Source organism: Chanos chanos, chromosome 8 (genome assembly GCF_902362185.1).
Source record: "Chanos chanos chromosome 8, fChaCha1.1, whole genome shotgun sequence".
Taxonomy (NCBI): Eukaryota; Metazoa; Chordata; class Actinopteri; order Gonorynchiformes; family Chanidae; genus Chanos; species Chanos chanos.
In genome coordinates this window covers 27,041,716-27,055,344 of record NC_044502.1, presented here as the reverse complement: position 1 = coordinate 27,055,344, position 13,629 = coordinate 27,041,716, and positions in this window count along the sequence as shown.

Genomic DNA, 13,629 nt, shown 5'->3' with positions numbered 1-13,629 from the left:
CTCTTTATTGTCATCCCAGCCATATACACAGTACACAGTGAGACGAAATTGCGTGTCTTCAGGACCATGCTAAGTAGCCGCAGCACTTCACATGTGCCGCCATGATGGACCATGGACCTGAAGCCACTGCGCTCTGAGGCGTGCCGACATATTGATCGCTGTGCCAAATTTCATCCTCTGCATTTAAGCCATCCGTGAGCAGTGGGCAGCTGCAGCGGGGGGTTAAGTGTCTTGCTCAAGGGCACTTCAGCCGTGGGTGTTAAGGGAGTATTTAGGGAGGGGAAAGCACTGTTCATTCACCCCCCGCCCCCACTTTTTCCTGCTGGTCCAGTGGATCAAACTGGCGACCTTTCAGTCAAATGCCCGCTTCTCTAACCTTTAGGCCACAGCTGCCAGGTGTTGTAGACGTATGTGCAGAATTCTTTCACTTAATGGGGCAGTATGTTCAAATAGAAATTACACAATAGGTGTAAAGGAGAAAGTTCACTTGTTCCTCGTAAAATCTGTGTCAGAAGTGTTCACCAATGCTGACATCAGTAACTGCAGGGTCCAATGTTACAATAACAGCCTGTGTTCACGTATTTTCGAAGGTAACCTACCCGTATTGCAGAGTTGATTCCTAGGGTGTCTAATTCACTTAACACAGCATAGCTATGTTTTGCATACTGCTGTATCGAAGTCAGTGCATTTTTTAGACTAATTCAATCAATTTTGCTCACACCCCAACGTGCCGCTGGAAAGTGGTATCAAGTGAATTTGAAACAAACAAGCCACTTGGGCCTGTCAGATCCAAGATGGCCACCTAAAGCTTCCAAAGCCATCCACATAAATTACACAAGTATTCAGGAGGCTCCGCGTAAAATGGCCCAGTAAGATACACGCAATATGGCCACAAACAACGAAATGTCCTCATTGGTTAATAAAATGGAAAACTATCCCATTTATGCAGCATTCAGTCACTAACCACCTAAAAAAGTGGAGTACTTTATTATAACAGCTGAGTTGATTAATATGTTTAATAATTTTTGAAATTTGAAGTAAGGCAATTTGAAGTAAGACTGCAAAATCAGTAGAAATTTGCCCCCGTCACAGCAGTAGCACTGTTATTCAATATTCAAACACAATGGAGTTTCAGTTCATCACAGTTAACACAAAAGAACAAACACCAAGTAGCTCAACTGTTTAACAGGGAATTCAGTCAGAGCTTTAGGATGAATAAAATTGCAGGGGAGCTCACATGCATTGGAAAAAGTGAATAGAAACAATGGAGAGAAAGTTAAAGGTTAACTACAAATGAGAGGTGGTGGGTTAGGACAAAGAAGAGCAGGAAGAATAACTATCACAGATAATTATCTTGCTGTGGAAATAAAGGCTGCACAAACCATCTGGGATAGTCTTGGATAATTCACACAGCTGTAGTTGACCCTGTTCTTGTACATGGTCCAACATTAAAGGGAAGCTGGGCAAAGAGTGTCACAAATAACATTTAACGAAACTTAATTTTGTGTATTGTTTTACTGTAAGAACTACATACATGCCTGATTTCTGTAGAGTATCATAAATTGTGTACTTGTACCTCGTATATAAATTTAGGCCCACAGAGAGCAGGAACACTAGTAACAGGCACCTAGTGCAGCAGGGTAGTAAATTGATCTCTGCAGTGTGTTTTGACTATCCGTAATGCACTGCTGAGGCTGTTCATATTAGCTGACTGTAATGGCTTTTGTGAACCATATGAAGGCTTTGAATTCAAAAGGAAAATAACATGGTTTTTAGAGCAGAATATTTGATTTTGTTCGAAAAGTCTGAGTTAGGCCAGCTCAGTGTAATTATTTGATTTCGTCGTATTCACAGTTCAGGGGGAAAGTAGTATCGTTTCAGGAAATGTTTGTCAGCTGCTGTGAGATTTGTTGTGTGCAGCATTGATTTGTCATGGTAAATTGAGTAGGCCTGTCATATAATCCCATGAGTTGAATAATGTGATTAATGAGTGTGTAAAATCCCACAAAACAGACCCATATCGAGCTATTTTTACTGCATTTGTACTGTAAAGTTTTTATGATAGACATAACTAAGACACAGCAAACATGTTAGTGAATGTGTGAGCTGATGCTAAGTCTGCTCCACTAGTTGGCACAAACATCTTTGGTCCCATTCATGAATATGACAGAAGACCAAATGGAAAAATATGATATTTATTTGTTTCTGTTATAAATATATCTGTTCGTAGTTCACTCTCTTACTTCCCTCAGGTTTTCTTGCACTTGTATCTGGCCTAATATTGAACTTAGCTGAAACACTTACGCAGTAGACGGCTCCGCTCCTTGATGACTACATGCTTGGTTTGTATTTTTGATTCTCTTGGGAAGTTGCTTTGGATAAAAGCATTTACTAAAAGAACAAATGTAAATGTAATAGGGCTAAGCGGTTGGCTCTTCCTTATAATGTTTCCTATCACCATTGCATCATTACCAGTCAACTGCCTTATACACTAACTGCACAAGCCAAGGTTAAGCAGCAGTAAAAGAGGGTAACCCCCCTCCCCAAAATGTGTGGGTGTGTGTGTGCTTATTAATCTCACGCATGAGACAGTGGGTGTATGCATGTGGTTGTTTACAACTAGTACAGTCAGATTTGCCGTAATCACCCCCCCCCCCCCCCCCCCCCCCCCCCCCACCGCTGTAATGATTCCCCCTTTCTGCCTCAGCAGGGAAATGATGACCTGTCTGTCATCGGTGACCCCGCCCATTCCCCGTGGCGTCCCTGCCACTTCTCTTTTCCTTTCTCCAAAAGTGCGTGAGCTTCAAGAATTCATCATTTAGTCAATAACAGTTTCATATGTATTTTCAATATTGGTCTGAAAGCTAAGATTCTACAGGGCTTGTCATAAAGATGAGCAAAATGTTGGATGATGATAATGACAATGGTGACAATGAAGATGATGATGAACAGTGAACAGTCCTCTTGTTATTCATGCTTATTACAGAACTGAATGAATATGAGCTCACCATAATATTTCTGAGGGTCATTTAATGAGCTCTCTATGTTATACAACAAATAACAACAATCTTAAAATATATTTTCTCAAAGTTTTGATCTATTTGTAGTATTAAATTTAAAGTAGGTGGACGATATTGTATATAAATATGTATAATCTCATTCATTAATGATTTCATTTTCAATAAATAAATGCATAAATCTGTTTTCACTAATTTGTGCATCTTTCCCTTACATGAGTTGTCTTTTGTTTCATTTTGTAAGTTGGGTCAACATGCTTGCTGTGCTCCTGTGTTACAGAAATGTTCTGTCAAACATTTCTTTTTTTTTTTTTTAAGCTTTTTTAGATGTAAGTTTTAGATCATTATGCTGAAAGAATCTTTCATAGAAAAATACCAGTTACATAACAGTGTGGCCCCAAAAGGTCTTGGAATTTGCTAGATTTCTCCAGCAGATTTTTGTTTGTTTGTTTGTTTTCAGATTTCTTTGAGCTTCAAGACAAAGAAGTGCAAAACAAATTCATAACATAAAAAATCCCCTTTATATTCCCAACACAGATAAAAGAAAAAAGTTCTTTTTACATTAAAAAGTGTGTGTGTGTGTGTGTGTGTGTGTGTGTGTGTGTGTGTGTGTGTGTGTGTGTGTAATTAATTAAGCTGAGCATGATTGTTTTAGAGTGGGTGTATGCATGTGGTCATTTACAACCAGTGTAGTCAGGCTTCCTGTACCCCCCCCACCCCCACACACACCCAACAGAGATACATTTCATATATTTTTTATATTCCCGACAGAGATAAAAGAAAAAACCTCAGATGTCCAACACCATAACTTTTCAGGAAATGAAAAAACCCTGTGTTTTTAAAATAATGGAACACCACGTCATCAAATTTGGTGTTGTGTCTTAATATGGTTAGATACTTGCATGTGTCATTATATTATCAATCTTTTATCAAAATCAGTTTCAAATGGAGTTACGAGGTTTTTGACCAGCGAATGCGGAGATACATGTTCTGTCCGTCATTGATTAGAACAGCTACATCTGAGGCAGTAAGTGTATTGCGTTATACATCTGAGGCATTAAGTGTATTGCATTATACATCTGAGGCAGTAAGTGTATTGCATTATACATCGGAGGCAGTAAGTGTATTGCATTATGTTATCAACTTACAGGTGACAACGTTTATTGTAGCTTTGTGTGCGCTCAGTTTTTCCTGCCGTTGAATACATTTGGCCAAACTCCCTTGTTATAAAATATTAAGTGCTATGAACAGGCTACTGAAGACAGTCCTGGCAATGGCTAGATGGCAAAAGCCAGACTAAACTGCACTCCAACACCTACCGTGATTGGCCTGCACTCTTCTCCATTCCCACATGTCTCAGGCCTCAAATACATAAAACAGTAGCCTTCAAAGACTTAGTGTTTCTTGAGTAAAGAAAACACTGTACTTACCCAAACAACCAGTTCTTTATTTAGCCTTGCATTGCAAACAACCAGGGATTGTCTCCAAAGAACGGCCTACTACTACTGCTGTGTATTCGTCTACAGGTGAGTGAAGGATCCAGGGGAGTTACGAGATTTAGTCATAAGCTCTTTTTAATACTTTTCATCAGTTTAATATGGTCAAATGTCACCCATGCACACAGCACAGACATAATTCCCCCTTTCCCAAATTTTATAGATCACTGATTTTCCTGTTCCCTCCTAGGCATCTGGGGAAAGCAACAGAACAAATGTGAAAGATATGGTACTTCCATTTTCCTGAATGTACCACTTAACTCGTGATCTATCAGAATGTTCATTTTGCACATGTTCCTTTGGTCAAATTTGTCTAATTTTGGATGATTCTCTGTCTTGTGGAGAGAGACTTGTATTATGTAAGAATGGAAGCAAGTTTTTAACCATGGTAAAACATTAAGAGAAAACAACCATAACCCGGCATAGATACATATTACCATGTGAAAGAGAGAGAGAAAGAGAGTGAGAGAGAGAACAGAAGTGAGGCAAAGAGCGAAGTTTGAGGTAGATTAGAGGATAGAGGAAGTAGAACATTATTGCTCAACTGAAAACTGACAAAGGGAAAAAATGTGATGAAACCAGGACGGTCATCCAGTCATTCATTTTTTTTTGTGCAACTTTTTAGTGTGTAAAAAATATTGTCATCATGTTGTATACTTACTTTATTGTTAGATTAATATATATGTAGGAAAACAAGAGATTTTTTATGCCACGCTAAAAGACCCCCCCCCACACACACACACACCCACACACACCCACACACCCACACCCACACACGCACACAGCCCCATCCTATACGGAACTATACCCAGCCCACGCTGTGTGAAATCTTTCCCAAAAATGAGGGATTCCTGCTTTAGGCATAATGAAAGAGAGACAGCTGTGAGAAGTATCACAATATCATTTAGAAACAATGGTGTGGGAATCCACAGGATTTCCTGCATTTGCCCAAACCTCTACATTCACTGCCTAAGTGAAAGTGTCAAAACATCCACATTAACTGTGAAAAAAAAGGTTGAAATTGGCTTAGTTTTACTGATGGATAATGTTATTTGATTGTAAAGGTGCTTTGGTGGTATTTGTAACATTGGTGCCACTCTTCTACAGTCGTTTTGCCAGCTCTGAATCTCATTCCTGAATAAGTCTCCTAATACATTAAATCCCATTAAATGCTGAATAAAAAAGTTCCATTAAATATTGAATAATCACATTTTGTAATAAGCAGCAACTTTGATACATTCCTAGTATTCTCCCATGTTACACAAACTTTACTGGGTCAATTTTTGTGGTTTCTGACAGTTGAAATAACTGATCATTGTAGTATTTACAATGTAGTAGTATTTGCATAATTAATTTATTAACCTTAATTTATTAACCTTTTTATTAACCAGAATGAATTAATAGCTATAATCATTTGACAAAGTAATTAACCAATGGGTGTAATTACATCAAACGTTCAAACAAATGTAGTTTATCAAACTGCCTACTCCTGTCAATCTGTTTTAGGAAGAGAAAGATCAAACGAAAAATTCATAACACCTTTCAAATGCATTATTAATTGTTGGATCAAACTGTTGTTCTTACACAGCTGTAAGACTGTGTTATAGGCCTACAGGCCCTCACGTACCATTTCATATTTTCAGTAAACTGTGTTTTTGTGCTGATTAGGCTACACTATAGGTAACTGGGGAGGTTATGCTGACTTAACCACGCTAACCTGTGCATTCTCACATCCTCAGGTGGTTTACCTCACCACACACACACACACACACACTCTCACACACACACCTCTTACCCTCTCTAAGAACACAAGGACGCTATAGCTACATTAAAAATGTTATTATAATGCTCTTCAACACTTTTGAAGTGCCAGTGTGTTAGTACGGCAGTCATGGAGCGTCGCTATGACATCAGTTCCAAAACTGCTACATCCAGTACATCCAGTACACTTCATAACATACAAGTTATCACAGTGGGACAGCTCCAATGTTGCAAAGGCCCGAAGACAGACAACTGAGCTATATGATTCGTTGTACACTACTACAGGATAAAAATAAGTACAAGCTACCTTTTAAATTCCAAACAAGTGAATTGCAGCATGTAGCTACGCCATGACGAAATATGAACAGTCGCTGTCTCCTAAATTTTGAAACGTTTACTCAACTATTTGCATCCTATTTACGTAGTTGTCTTTTCCTCTAAGTGCGTGAAGTGTGTGAATATCAAGGATTGTTGGAATATACCTATGAAAGACAGGGAAACTAATCTGATCCGGACGTTGACGCAGCATAATTATTTTTAACTGATAATTTTGAGCCCTGTCCAGGGTGTTTCCCCGCCTTTCGCCCTATGAGCGCTGGGATAGGCTCCAGCACCCCCCGCGACCCTAATCAGGATAAGCGGCTTAGATAGTGAGTGAGTGAGTGAGTGATAATTTGTAGGTCTAGTTATTGTTATGGGTAGTCCAGCGCTCCTGTTAACTGCAGTTTTCCCGCCTGTGTTGCTTAAGCTGCTTTTCGGCCCTTTGGTTTACAAGTGTGATCCTTGAAGTCTGACCTTTGAGCAATCATTTCTGTTACCCTAACAGTGCTACACACTCTTATAAGTCCTGTAGTCTTGAGAAAAAGACGGTCTCTAACGTGTTTTTATCAACGTATTAACACATGAAAAGGTAAGCTGCAATGGCTTTCGTCCACAGCTGTTCACCTGAAGGCGGTGCCGGCGTTTTAATCCGTACTTGACTGAGGTTCAGTGATATTTTTGCCATGCACTCGTGTTCTAGATGTCTTTCAAACAGTACAGTATCCGTAATTCCCACTATACACTTAGTCGCACGGCTAGTTGCATGTCATTCACATATCGACAGCATAATACGATCAAATTGTAACTGAAGCGACACTGTGCATACTACGAACTGAATGGGTTTTTGAAAGAAAGGAGACTAAATTCCTATCGCGTGCACATAATCCACTTTATTCATAGAGGAAAAAAAGTTGCGTTTTCCATTCGACATTATGTGCAAACGCCAAAAAATCAGGTATTTCAACTGGTCCTCTCAAGTAACCACGCCGATGATTTCAATAAAAAAAGACCAACCACAACGACTTGTCAAGTCTAAAGCAGGGAAATGAATGAGGGAGAGAGGGGGGTGGAGGAGAGAGCGAGAGGGAGAAGGGGGGTCTTTCTTTCTTTCTTTATATGTTTGTTTGTTTATCCATTCTATCATTCATTCATTCGTTCACTAGGGGGAAGAAGAAAAAGAGGAGGGAACTATGAAAACTAGAGAATGAAACACCCTGTATTCGCAAACAAAGGTTTTGAGGGTTTTTTTTTTTATTTCTCTTTAACATTGTATAATTCAGCACCCGGGAGTCACTCAAGCAATACAGAGCGTGACACAAATTGCGATGCATTCTGTGGTATCTTTTCAGCCTTTTTTGTTTTTGTTGTTTTTTTCGTCATGTCAAGTAAAGGGCACCCACAAAAATTAAAAACATGAATCCATTGCAGTAGCTGTCCTTGCTTGAAAGTGTTCCCTGAGATTTCTTGGAAGCAGTACCAAATATGACCAATAAGCGTAATAATCATTTGACAACGGAGAAACCCCCTGGTGCACATGGTTGAAACTGAAAGAGTTTCTTTAGGCAATAAATAGTGTTGTTAACTGAGCGAGAAGCATGTCCTCCTCAAAGAGCGGTTTAAGCGATAAGTTTCTCTGGATCAAGTATTTGAGTGTAGAGGTCGAAGGTAAGTCTCCATGAACTTTTTGGCTGCTTCACATGTCACCTGAATTAGCGGTATTCAAACTACAGAGGGACTGACGGTTCTACTCGAAGTTTCCTCTTAGCCTCTTATCGCTATTCTTGGTGGGCTGATTTGATTTGCTGAATTAGTTATATGTCACGTAGAAACCGCGTAGATTTTATGAGAAATTAGAACTCGTTTCTTCGCTATTTAAATGTAGATAGTATTCCTCTATACCCACCTCTTACATCTGCAGTTTTCGTAGAATGGATTTCGCTTACTGCGTCCTGTCGTCTTTGTTGTTCATAATTTGTTTGTACAAATGTACTTTGAGTTAACCACAGCAATTTTGAGTTAATTGCGTCTTGTTGTGTATAACGAGATACGGGCTATTGTTTAGTATGTCAACAAACAGTTAGGTCAAAATTAACTGATGCTGAAACGATGTTTCAGCGCTTCACATGGGGTAACCAAGTGTGTATTCCCTTAGTGGTTACTATGAATTATGGAACGGAAGAATTTTTTAATCTAGCCCTAAATAAAGTTATAGAAGTATCTATGACGGAAATATTACCTATACAGATATATAGATATTGATGTAAATGTAAATTAATTTGCGTCCAGTTATAATAAAAGCGATAAGACACGTGTGTTTTCTGTTTTCCTGGATCACTGATGTGGTTTTCACTTTGCTGTAACTGTAAAATTTTTTCATCTTTACTTGTGCTGTTCATCCCATCCTTCACATGCACCTAAAACAGGTGAAGTAGCCTATAGTTCAAGCCTTAATACTTGTTGATTACTCGTGTTTACAAAACTTGCACTATTCCTAAGGCTAGCAAAGTTGAATATTCCTGTTGGTAAGGGATGATATGGAATTATGGAATGAGTGCAACTATTAAATATTATACATGCTGATAAAAATTTTAATGATGAATACCACATCGATATAACGTAAGTCTCTCTCTCTCTCTCTCAGATGAATGTACGGGATTTTCTGTTTCTTCTCGTAATCATGGTAGTGTCAGACTGCTATGCTTCTACACTCAGAAATTTGAAGAAACATCAACCCTATGCCACCTCCCTGCGACTAACACGAACCATTAGAGCTCGAGTTCAAAAGCTGTTGCTCAAATATGTAAGAACACACACACACAGCAAACAAATTCAAAATGTATATTCACAGTCAATTTATGTTATTCTTATTTATTTTTATGCACATAAATGAATAATTTTTCATTTTATATTCGTGTTGAAACAGAACGAGCAGCAGTTTGGAGACGAACGCTTTGAAGATAGACATATCATGTTGACCACATTACCCTCCTCCAAAATTAACTACTACACCTGGCTTCAAATGAAGGTGTGTGTGTGTGTGTGTGTGTGTGTGTGTGTGTGTGTGTGTGTGTGTGTGTGTGTGTGTGTGTGTGTGTGTGTGTGTGTGTGTGTGTGTGTGTGTACGAATGAAGTGGTTAACTAACGCATGCGAGGGACAAAAACACGGATCAGTTCTAACACTGACCTTTTCTCGCCGACTTGCCAGTTCGAAAACCATTTCCTGACTTTTGAAAAAAAAAATGTTTGAGCATCAGATTAATAAATCTCTCGATCGGAAGAGTTTTTCCGAGTGCGTTTTGTGTTGTAATCTCCTGGAATTCGAACAAATATGATTTTTCACCTTCCGTGACGAGCAGATGGCATATTTTGTAAATATCACAAGATCAGACACTGACTGATAGTCTCATACAAGTCTTACCTATATGAAATGCAGTGCTGAGATGAATAAAGGGACAATGAGCTATATAGAGAGAATGACTGATAAATAAGTTCCCTGGTGTCTGTTTGAAACAGCAACGTGCTGAAGAAAGGTAATGCATTCAAGTTAATGCATTCAAGTTTAATGATTCAAGTCCAAGTGATTAGATATTTGGTTCTGTGATTGGCTGATTCACTGCCACATGAAGGCAAAAAACAGTTGTTTCCTCTCATGAAACTACCATGCGATTCTGCATTTTTCACAGCGCTATAATCTATTCTAGTCAAATGTATTGAGAATACTCACTCTCTCTCCCAATCGTTCTATCTCTCTCTCTCTCTCTCTCTCTCTTTAGGACGTGGACCGTTTAGACGTTGCTGCTCGTGACCTGAGCATTTTCTGGAATCATCTAGACACTCTCAGACAGAAACTGGAGAGTGAGAGAAGGAGCGGTGTGGGGAGAGTAGAGAGGAGTGCGAAAGATATGAAGGGAATCCGGGACTCTTCCTTATGCCATAGCATCCTGAACACTCAAATGGACCTGCGTGATCTGATGAGACACGTCAACTCACAGGTAAGGTAACTCACAGGCCAACACACACACACACACCCGGGTTACCGGGTTTTGCCTGGTAAAAAACAAAACAAAACACTTATTTAAAAATGTGCTGGTCAAAATGTCCGGTTATAATGCTCATACATTTAAGAAGGCGCTGCGAAGTAGTCTGGGGGAGGAGAGAGTGACGCGGCCTTATGGGCATTGCAAGCTGCAAAGACACATTTTCAAACGTTTGATTTCAAGTCGGCAGCAGAGGACTTCGCCGCAAAGAAAAAAAAGGAGAAAATAAAATGTTACCTGGTAGTATGCAGGCTATATTTGATGCCATGTAGCCCTAGCCTTTTTTAAACAGGCTACAGATGTTACAGGATACAGATGTTTCGTAATAGCCTACATTTTAGCGGCTAATGTTGAGGTTTTGCTAAATTACTGTTCGTTTTGCTTAATCGTTACTGTTCATTAAATGGTCAAGCCGATTTGAGGTCGTTGTCATTTTTTCGTCAGCTCAGGTGTACATTATATTTGCGTTTGTAACAGTTATTGAAAAGTGACCGGTAAGTTTCAAACTTGTCCGGTAAAACAAATTCTCTCCGGACACCGGATCGGCAAGAAAAAATCCTAGCGGAAACCTTGCTACAAAAACATGCTGCCGCTCATGAATGTGTGCACCCACACACTCAAAATCAACCAACATTTGTACATGCCGTAAGCTCAAACAGACAGTCAAGTCACAGCTGTGCACACCTCATACTCAAACAGAAAGTCTTGTTTTGGGATTGGACTCTCCTGCACTCCCCTTGCCCTCCATCAGAGCGTGTTTGAACTTGCCATTGCATAATGCAAAAACTTGAGGGATATTACCAGAAAACAAAAAAAATTCCATGGGAAGTTTTGGTGATTTAGAATGGGAACTTTTATATATTCTGAGGATCTTTCAGGATCAAATGGGCATGAGTTACCATTTTTGATATTTTTCATATGCAACGTTAACAAAAAAAAAATGTGATTTTAAAGCTCCCATTTTTACATTGTTTCTCTTTACTCCTGTTTCTCACTATCCAGCTTTTGCTTCACCAACATTAGCTTTGAAATTTGGTTACATCTGTAGTCCTAAAGGACAGAATCCATTTCATGGAAGACACAACAATGTGGAAAAAAACTTTACCAAAATGTACATAAATGTTGTCTATTAGAATAGAGAGTTTTTCTGAGCTGATCTGAAAATTGGAGAATTGGTCTGTGGAGTAAGGCATCAGTTCAATACTCTGTCCTCTCTCATTCTTCAGCTTGCCTCTCTGAAAAGCACCAACCAGGAGCCCCTATCAACCACGACCCATGTCCAGTTCCCAAGGCCTCTCCCGACTATGCCTTCCCCGGCCCCCTGGACATCTCAGCCTCTCGGATCCTCGAACCCTGAACCCAGGTCGACTGAGGCTATCCTCCAGTCAGAGCTGTCTACAGGAGAAGACACAGAGTCACCAGTGACAACCCACCACTCCTCAGAGTCAACCAGTACTCTTACCTACCCTAAAAACTTCCTCCTGAGCACAACCCAGACCTCTAGTCCCAAAAGCACCACCCTGGCCTCTATGCCGTCGCTATGGATACAGCGTCTGGAGGGTTACGTGGTTCTGAGGGACCTGGAACATTATCTGACCAGACTGTCCAGAGATTACTCCCTGCTCAAAGCTAAACATTAATCGAAACACACAACCACAGAGTGTGCTAACCAAGTAAGTCAAGTCTGAAACCAAGTATAAATGCACATCTCTTTCTGCAAAAACATGACCACACTATCACACACACACACACACACACACACACACACAAACAAACATATACCAGACACAAAGCAAAGAAAAAAAACAAAAAAATCTATCTTTTGCAGCTTTTTCAGTTATTGTCACTTTATTTTTAATTTATTTTTATACATTCTATCTATTTAAACTATGTATTATTTTAGTTTGTGTTTACATTTCATAAACTTCATTAGCCAAATGTTGGACTAGTGCAGTCTCAAGAACCCATAACAAAGTGGTTGTAACCATGTTGAGTGTCACTGAGCGACAGTTTGTGTTTACAGGGTTGAACTATGGCAGCTATATGGCTATGGGGTATGGTGTGATTCAGAGTTAGTGCTCTTCATATATTTATTACAGAGTTTCATATTTATTTTGTTACAGTGATAACAATCATATACTTTTTATAAAGTTCATGTTTAAATATTGTTTACACTCAATGTCTTTAGTTGTCTGAAAATTTCTCAATCCGAGTCTGAGAAACAGGGTGAATCAGGGAGAGGGAGAGAGAGAGAGAGAGAGAGAGAGAGAGGGAGGGAGAATGAGCAATAGAGAGAGAAGGAGTGACGAATAGAAAGAGAGTGAAAGAGGAAAAAAAGAGTGAGCGAGAGAGAGAGAGCTTACTCAGCGGATTTTGAAGACTACATCACTGTGAAAAAGCAAACTGTGACGGAAGTTCCATGGCAGCAATAAAAGGTATTCCCCAAAGACCCCACTTCCTTCCTTGACTGTGAATCAACCAATCATAGGACCAAGTATCTGATCGCTCCTCAACATCCCCTTTCTTCGTTCTTTTCCCCGTACTTTCCAACACTGCATTTATTTATTATCATATTTATTGTATATTATTTATTGGAAATCGTTTATGCTATATGTTGCAAAGAACTTGAAGATTATTAAGTGAAAGAACAAAAAGACAACCTGAAAGTGAAAGTAATTACTTGTGATTTTGCTTTCATTTCATGTTTACCTCTAAAAGAGCTGTAATTACCAACTTGAGCATTTTAAAAGTAATGTAAAACAAGTACATACTTGTACTGCACTGAATACAATGCACTGAATAAAGATATTTAAGCACTGAATGGCTGAGTTGTTGTTTGACAAATAATGCAGAGTTTCCAGAAAGTTCTGTATTGGTACAATCCAGTGAATACAAAACAACCTACACGAGGTTCCTTAGCGGTATGTCTGTAAAAAAAAAAAAAAAGGATGTCCAAAAGAAAACTGTGACAAATAGATGAAACCAAAAACTGCTATA